Source organism: Aulostomus chinensis, chromosome 20 (assembly GCF_037954235.1).
Source record: "Aulostomus chinensis isolate RoL2024-O1b breed Wild chromosome 20, RoL_Achi_v1.0, whole genome shotgun sequence".
NCBI classification, from domain to species: Eukaryota; Metazoa; Chordata; class Actinopteri; order Syngnathiformes; family Aulostomidae; genus Aulostomus; species Aulostomus chinensis.
In genome coordinates, this window is record NC_141339.1 from 15,745,238 (window position 1) to 15,752,267 (window position 7,030).

General features: G+C 43.4%; 1 protein-coding gene across 4 annotated transcripts in view; it reads right to left on the bottom strand.

Annotated features, from left to right (window-relative positions):
• LOC147242982 (prospero homeobox protein 1-like) overlaps positions 1–6,658 on the bottom strand; it is a 44,732-nt gene extending 38,074 nt beyond the window's left edge. Inside the window, exons 1-4 of one of the 4 annotated variants that reach the window (XM_086189945.1) lie at positions 6,578–6,658; positions 6,139–6,370; positions 4,107–4,252; positions 2,306–2,361 (exon numbers count right to left, since the gene is read on the bottom strand). The gene's annotated coding sequence lies outside the window, so the exon portion shown is untranslated. Of the gene's footprint in view, positions 1–2,305; positions 2,362–4,106; positions 4,253–4,868; positions 4,908–6,138; positions 6,371–6,577 lie in introns of those variants that run through there. The other 3 variants (XM_086189947.1, XM_086189946.1, XM_086189948.1) reach the window with 3 other exon arrangements.
• Positions 6,659–7,030: the final 372 nt, after the last annotated feature.

Genomic DNA, 7,030 nt, shown 5'->3' on the forward strand with positions numbered 1-7,030 from the left:
TTAGTGAGGACACACACACACACACACACACAAACACACACCCACACACACACCCTGGTCCAAATCACCCCCTAACCCCCCCGGGTACATCCACCAGAACACCAGAGGAGCCTTGAGGGGACAAGAATAGAGAGGCATGTGCCTATTTGTGGCATCATTGTCATACATCTCCCAGTTATGCTCTTACTGAGACACACACACACACACACACACACACACACACACACACACACACGCATGAGCAATCATATGATGCATTCATTACCATAAAATACAGTCAAAGGGAAATATTTACTGATCAGCACAGGTCAGTGAAGTCGGATACACAAACACACATATGCACACACACACACACACACACACACACACACACACACACACACACACACACACACACACACACATATACACAGCAGTTCTCAGAAGAGACAGTAATCTCCTCTTTGTACACCCATAAGCAGCTTCTTTCACTCAGTTGCGTGTGTGTGTGTGTGTGTGTGTGTGTGTATAAATGCCGCACCATAGCTCCATGCCTTCACCATGGCCTAACCTGACTATAAATGAGCCCCTCAAGCACCTGTGCCGGTACAGATCCAGCGTTCGCGGAGCGCCATAATAGGATGTTATTTCTTTTGTTCTGTCGGTATGAATAACTGCTCTAAGAATAATGTCCCCCTGTACTGTCCTCCTGTAAATGTTCGGAGATCGACTGCTTCTGTCTGGAGGTGGTGAGCAGCAAAAATACCTGTGGGATTTGTGTGAGGAAGGGGAATATTACCTGAGGCTTTCTGTTCAGGAAGTGGGCTTTACAGGTGCTGGTGTGTTTAGAGTCATTTGAAAAGTGCAAAAATCCTTAGTCATCACTTCTATGAATAAAATTCACAAAAAGTTAAGTATCCTTAAATATATGAAGGCTGCTTTCATCTGCTACACACCTACATTATGGAATTTACCTTCTTTCTACTTATGTATATGTTTGCATGCATTTTGTGTGCTGAAATACAAAAGCAACTTGACTTTTGTATGAAAGGCGCCATGAAAAAAGAATGTTGTCATTTGTTTGTCTTTCTGTCTGTTTGCAGGTTTAAGTAAAATCTATGAGGTGAATTTTCTCTAAATTTGGTAGAGGGGTGTAGTATGGATCCAGGGAGAAGCTGTTAAATTCCTGGGCGGATCTCTTGGTTTATTCGCAGGATATCCCAAAAACTAGAGGACAGATTTTGATCCAATTTGGTAGAAAGATAAGTGATGTCACAAGGGACAGCTAATTCACTTTCGAAAGTGATCTGGATCAAATTGTAGATCCTGCATCCTGAAAACTGTCCCAGGACACTGGTAGGATAAAGCTGTTAGCGGCATTTTTCTGGATACGTCAAGGATGAATTTCAGTTAAATTCCTTGAGTAAAGGTTGAACAGCTTGAGGGAAGAAAGTACAGATTCTGGAAATACTCTCGATCATTCTCTGGATCTGTTGATTGAATCCTGAACAATCTGAGCATATTTTGATGAGATTGTTGAGGTGATGTATTCTGGTCTATGGTGATCCGGACACAGTGGTGGAAAGTAATCTTGGAAGTTTAATATTTATAGGATAAAGAACTGTAACTATACTGAAGTCCTTCTTTTAAGGGTTTAACAGGGACAGATACTTATTTTGTAGTTGTATTTGTATACACATTTAATCTTTTGCGGAGAAGTCTTGTCATTACTGTAAATGCTGTAATGTCAGGAAAGCTTGATCCAAATCTATTTTTATTCTGACTTGACTTATATCCATGTGATGTCTACTATAATTAGACAGTCTCGTTAGACTCACAAAGTGATTATATTACTGTTCAGTTATTCTGACTAAGTGGCATAGTGATGGCCCTGCCAACCCCAACTTCCTTCACGCATTACTACACACACACATACACACGCACGCACACGCACACACACACTGCTCTTTTCAGTGTCTTTAGCTAAGCCAGAGGACAAGTGACGCCCGGGGCCACTCCTGATCCTCGTGGCCTTTTCCTTGCAGGAATCTCCTCTTCCTGTATGGAAGTTTATCGTGGTCAGCGTGGCTGTCACCGACGCCTCCCAGAGGAAAGTGACAGCGGCTTTATTCACCCAGTGACCCGTAAAGAGGACACAGAGAGAAGGGGGAAAAAAGATGTGTGTGTGCGTGTTTGTGTTTGTGTGTGTGCGTGCAGCCTGACTCAGGGTTTCTTTTCTTTCAAGTAAGGAGGCATGGTGAATCTTGTACATTCAGCATAACCTGTATGTGCGTGTGTGCGTGTGTGTGTGCATCCTGTGTCATACCAGTGTCACGTCCTTTAGCCCACATAGATGCATCTTTTCTTCTTCTTTTGTGTGTCCTGACAGAAAAAAAAACAACAACAACAGATCATTCTAATAGCCAAGGATGTCTTTTCTATCTCAGCTTTATTTTATTTTTTCTGCTTTCTTTTTGTTTTTTCATCTTTTATTGCAAAGTGGAGGTCATGCAGCCTTGAAGGGGCTCGAGATAGATCGACACATAGGCGGAGAGAGATGATGTCCATCTGTTCCAGTGATCTCTCTCCAACTTTATCTGGCAATCAGCCTCTTCTCCATGCCACTGGTCCCATCATCATCATCATCCCCACAGGACCCAGGCACTGGCCTTGTCTTGACCCACTTTAGGACATCCATGCTGGGCTCGATCACCCACCCCCCCACACATGGGGCTTCGACAGAGAATCTGAGCTTATCCGATGCTCACTTAAGAGGGAATGAGAGAGAGTGAAGTGCTGTCCACTTAGTTGAAGATTATCCTTTAAAAGGAAGGGATGTCGGCGGAGATGGGAGGAGAAAAGAAGAAAAAAAGATAAGAGATGGATGAAGGGAGTCAAAAATAGAGAGGGTAAATGCATCATATGGCGAAAAAGTGCGTGTGTGTTGTGTGTGGCAGAGGGTTAATAAAAAGTGGAGGAGAGAAACGCACGTCTAAATGAGAAGATGAAGATGAGGTGACAGAGCGAGAGAGAGAGAAAGAGAGCGGAGGAAGGTCAACAGAGATGGAGAGATAGAAAGAGAGGAGCAAGCAGGAAGGATGAGGACAAGAGCTGGATTAAGCAGTAAAAACAGTGATTATCAAGTGTTTGCTACCCAAACGGAGCTTTTGCTGTGCTTTTTTTATTTTTTGGGTGATGGGGTGAAAAGGTTACGCCAACATCTATTTCGTTATGCATCAGCAGCACACGCGTTGCGATCTAGAACAGTCGCATGTCTCCGAGTTGTCTGAGGAAATGCTGGCTCCCTATATTAACTCCGAAATCCGATTTTTTTTTAAACAATTTAATTAATTTAAAACTACTGAATCAAAGAATATATAATATATAATATTGGAATCACATTCATCAGGAGGTGAAATACGACACCAAATGAACGACAGCTGTTTAACTGCTGGGATGAGCGAGTTGGCAACTTTTTGCCAAGTTTGCCACGTCAATCTAAAAAGTAACTTTCAGTTTTGTTGAATCCAAATGAATGAATAATGAAAGAAGGGAGGGACTGTGTGTTGTTCTTCGAAAAGTATCCAGTCATTTGGTCACTTGGGTTGAGATCCAGCTACCGCGAAGACCGTAAAATAGAATCATTTTCATACTCATCGAACCATCCAAGGTTATGCTTCTGCTCCTGCTATTTGAAGTCATTTTAGCTGTTTCCCTCAATTTATGCTGTTTTTCTGTTATTTTTGCAACACGGTGGAGCAAAGCAAACCAGCCCTCAGACCAGTATCCACTGAGAGTGAAAGGGGGTCATCAGCATTTTGGGTGAGCACTTTTTCATTTCACATCAGATTTGCAATTCAAGAAATATCTATTTTACATAGTTTTCAAATATGTAATGCTTCAGTATTGGAAAAACTCAGTTTCTGCTCCTCTCCACTTGGTGGTGGTGGTACCTGGATGGAAGTCAGAGGTCAGAGGTCAAAGGTTGGTGCGTATTCGCAGCAGCGTAAACAGCAGAGAAGACAGAAAACAACAAAAGAAGATGTGATTTGTTGCAAAAGGGACAAAAACATGATTGTGACACAGAAATTGTACTAAAATTCTATGCTACAAATTTAAAGAAGTACCTGCAAGCTTGAACATCACCCAGAAATTCAACCCAGAAGCTGGAGAGGGAGAATGATGTCACCGCCGCCGGTGCAACAGATCCGGTGCAGCACTTACAGGCTTAGATGTGAACTTACAGAGTCCAGATATGCATGAGTTCTCAGAGCTACAGGTGGAAACATAGACATTAACAAGCTTGTAGTTGGTTCTGCGGTGGTGGACATGACACCCTCTTTGCTGTAAAACGAGCTGTCCCAGTTTTATCTTTGTCAAACATGAGCTTTAAAGCCCATCTTGTGTCTGCTGTAGACAATAAATGCAAAAAGGCCTTTTCATTTCTTGGAAGGCAAAAACACTCAGAGGTGTTTCTGTCCTGGATGAAGCTGAATGTAACCAACACTCCCTGAGACTATGGCTGCCCACCTCATGTCTCCTTAGCGGCTTTCTGCCTACAAACATGTATCATAACTGTTTGATTAAGAGGAAATAATTTAAGTAGTACATGAATTTATAAGTGAATGAATGTGCGAGTTTTTGTTTTTCTTTTAAAGAAGGGAGATCATTCCCCGTCATTTGATTAGCTCAGTGGCTTGCCAGCATCTAATTACGGTATTGTATTCCCCTGGTATAACACACAGACACAGACACAGACACACAGACACAGACACAGACACACAGACACAGACACAGACACACAGACACAGACACAGACACACACACACACACACACACACACACACCAAGAAAAAACACCCCAAAAGTGAAAAACTCTAGTCTCTCACCCCTAGAGGACAATCTCCACGGACGAAGGGGTTCAAAGAAGAGAGAGAAAGTGAGGAAGTGAGGCAGGTGACAGAGATGGGAGGGGAAAGGCAGTGACGCCAACCCCCCCCTCCTCGTCGTCCTCCTCCTCATTCATGTTAATCTCCTCATTTTCATTTCTCTTACCATGTGGGATTAGAATGATTTTATTTAAAGTGTCAGCTTGAGCTACCGGATTGAGAAATCTGGATTTCAGAGGGATTATTATTACAGAGAACACACACACTCACGCACATTCAGATACACACACACACGCACACACACACACACACACACACACACACACACAGATTTTTTTCTTCTCTGCCACTCATTAATGACCCGCTTGACCAACAAATGGTATTTATGCTCAAACTCAGTACAGGAGAAGCTAAGAGACATTGTGATACACACAATTTTGTGATAACACACTACTCCCACACAGGGACCCCTTCTCTCTTTTTCTTTCTGTCTTCATCCAGAACATCCTACACCCCCCCACCACCACCCACCCTCCGTCAGTCCAAGTGAAATGAGGTGAACGTACTCTAAAGCTTCACTCTTCTGTGTTTCAGATTTAACATCCAATCTACATTAGGATAAGGCTTTCACCACTCAGGGGGAAAAAAAGAAGAATAAAATAAAAAAAACCACCATCACCTTTTCATCCTCGGTTCAAACCTTTTATTCTGCCTCTTCTCATTACATTAAAGGATGAGGGAGGCAGAACAGTGGCTGAGCAGTATTTAAAGATACCATCCCCTTCATCTGTTTAATTTCTCTTTATTTAAGAGAGTCCCTCCGCCCTTTGCTGCTGCTGCCTCCTCCCTATGTTTAATTTCTCTACATCTAAAGACCCCCCCCCCCCTTCATCTGACTGATTGATCTTTATCGCTGCAAATGGCGCAGAGTTAGTTACTGCTCGGCCTCTAATCCACTATTGTGATGGTTGGCTGTATAGTCTCCGAGTGGAGACTATCGCAGTTCTAATCTATTCACAAAAAAACACCAACAAGCCAAGCATAAATGTCCCATCACTCAGATCACTCAAGCTTCATCTCGGAGGGTGTAGGGTTCAGGGTTAACAGCACCGACACTTCAGGATAACCAAGGATTGTAAAATATGTTTTGCAAACTTCTGTCAAGAGCGACAATGTAATGACTGTCATGAGTTTTTTTGGAAGAACTTCTTCCCGTGTGCCTCCTGAATGTTTTTGGGTGTGTTCAGGGGACATGGCTTCTCGTGTTCACCTGGTTCATCTCCTGTGGCCGATCAGCTCACCATCACCCACGTGATTTCCACCAGACACTGCTGCGCTGCATTTACTCGTGGCCAACGTAGACAATGCCTGGGTTTCCACAAGAAGCATAGCGGTGCATCCCTGAAGATGGAAGGCACTCTCTGTCAAGAGCAGATCAAGCCAGACCGGAAGTCCCCAAACAAATGGCGTAATTTTCAAAATAAAACACCATGTGCAGACTCCTGATTGCAAAAAAAAAAAAAAAAAAAACAGACAGAAAAGGACAAAATGTAACTCATCAAATGAGCAAGTCAACAAAACAGCTCCAGCAACACATCGGTGCTGCGAGTAGTCTGTAGCGCTGCTGCGGGCCTTGCAGCTGTGAGAAGGACAGATGTGAACAGTGTTGGGACACAGTTGTGTCTGCTAGACAGGGTAAGGGTGATCACCTTAGTCTGGTTGCACTCGATGCTGCAAAGCAGCTTCAGCAATCATCGTCCTTCCATCCGGTTTGTGTCCATCTGTTTGTGTCCATCTGTTTTAAGTTTGAGGAGAGAAAACAGAGGAAAGGGTCTCTAGTCACGGGTTGAGAATCTTCTTGTAATGGCAGTTTGTGAACAATACACAAGTTTTCTCAATAAATCTAGTTTTCTTGTACTGTACAAGCTAGTGCAGGCCCACCTTGTCTCCTTCCACTACTTTGTTCCTCGAGGCGGCACTAAGACAAAAGAGCCTGGCGCTAATGTTACTGATCTTTCTCCTGAGCTGCACCAGAGGTCTGCACCGCTACTTCTAGAAGCTGCAGCTACTGTATGTAGCAAGAGCTCATCACTCTGCAATCGTGAGATATTGTAGCAGCATGAGGGTGTGGAGCCCCAGTTCAACCACCCAATGGAGAATAT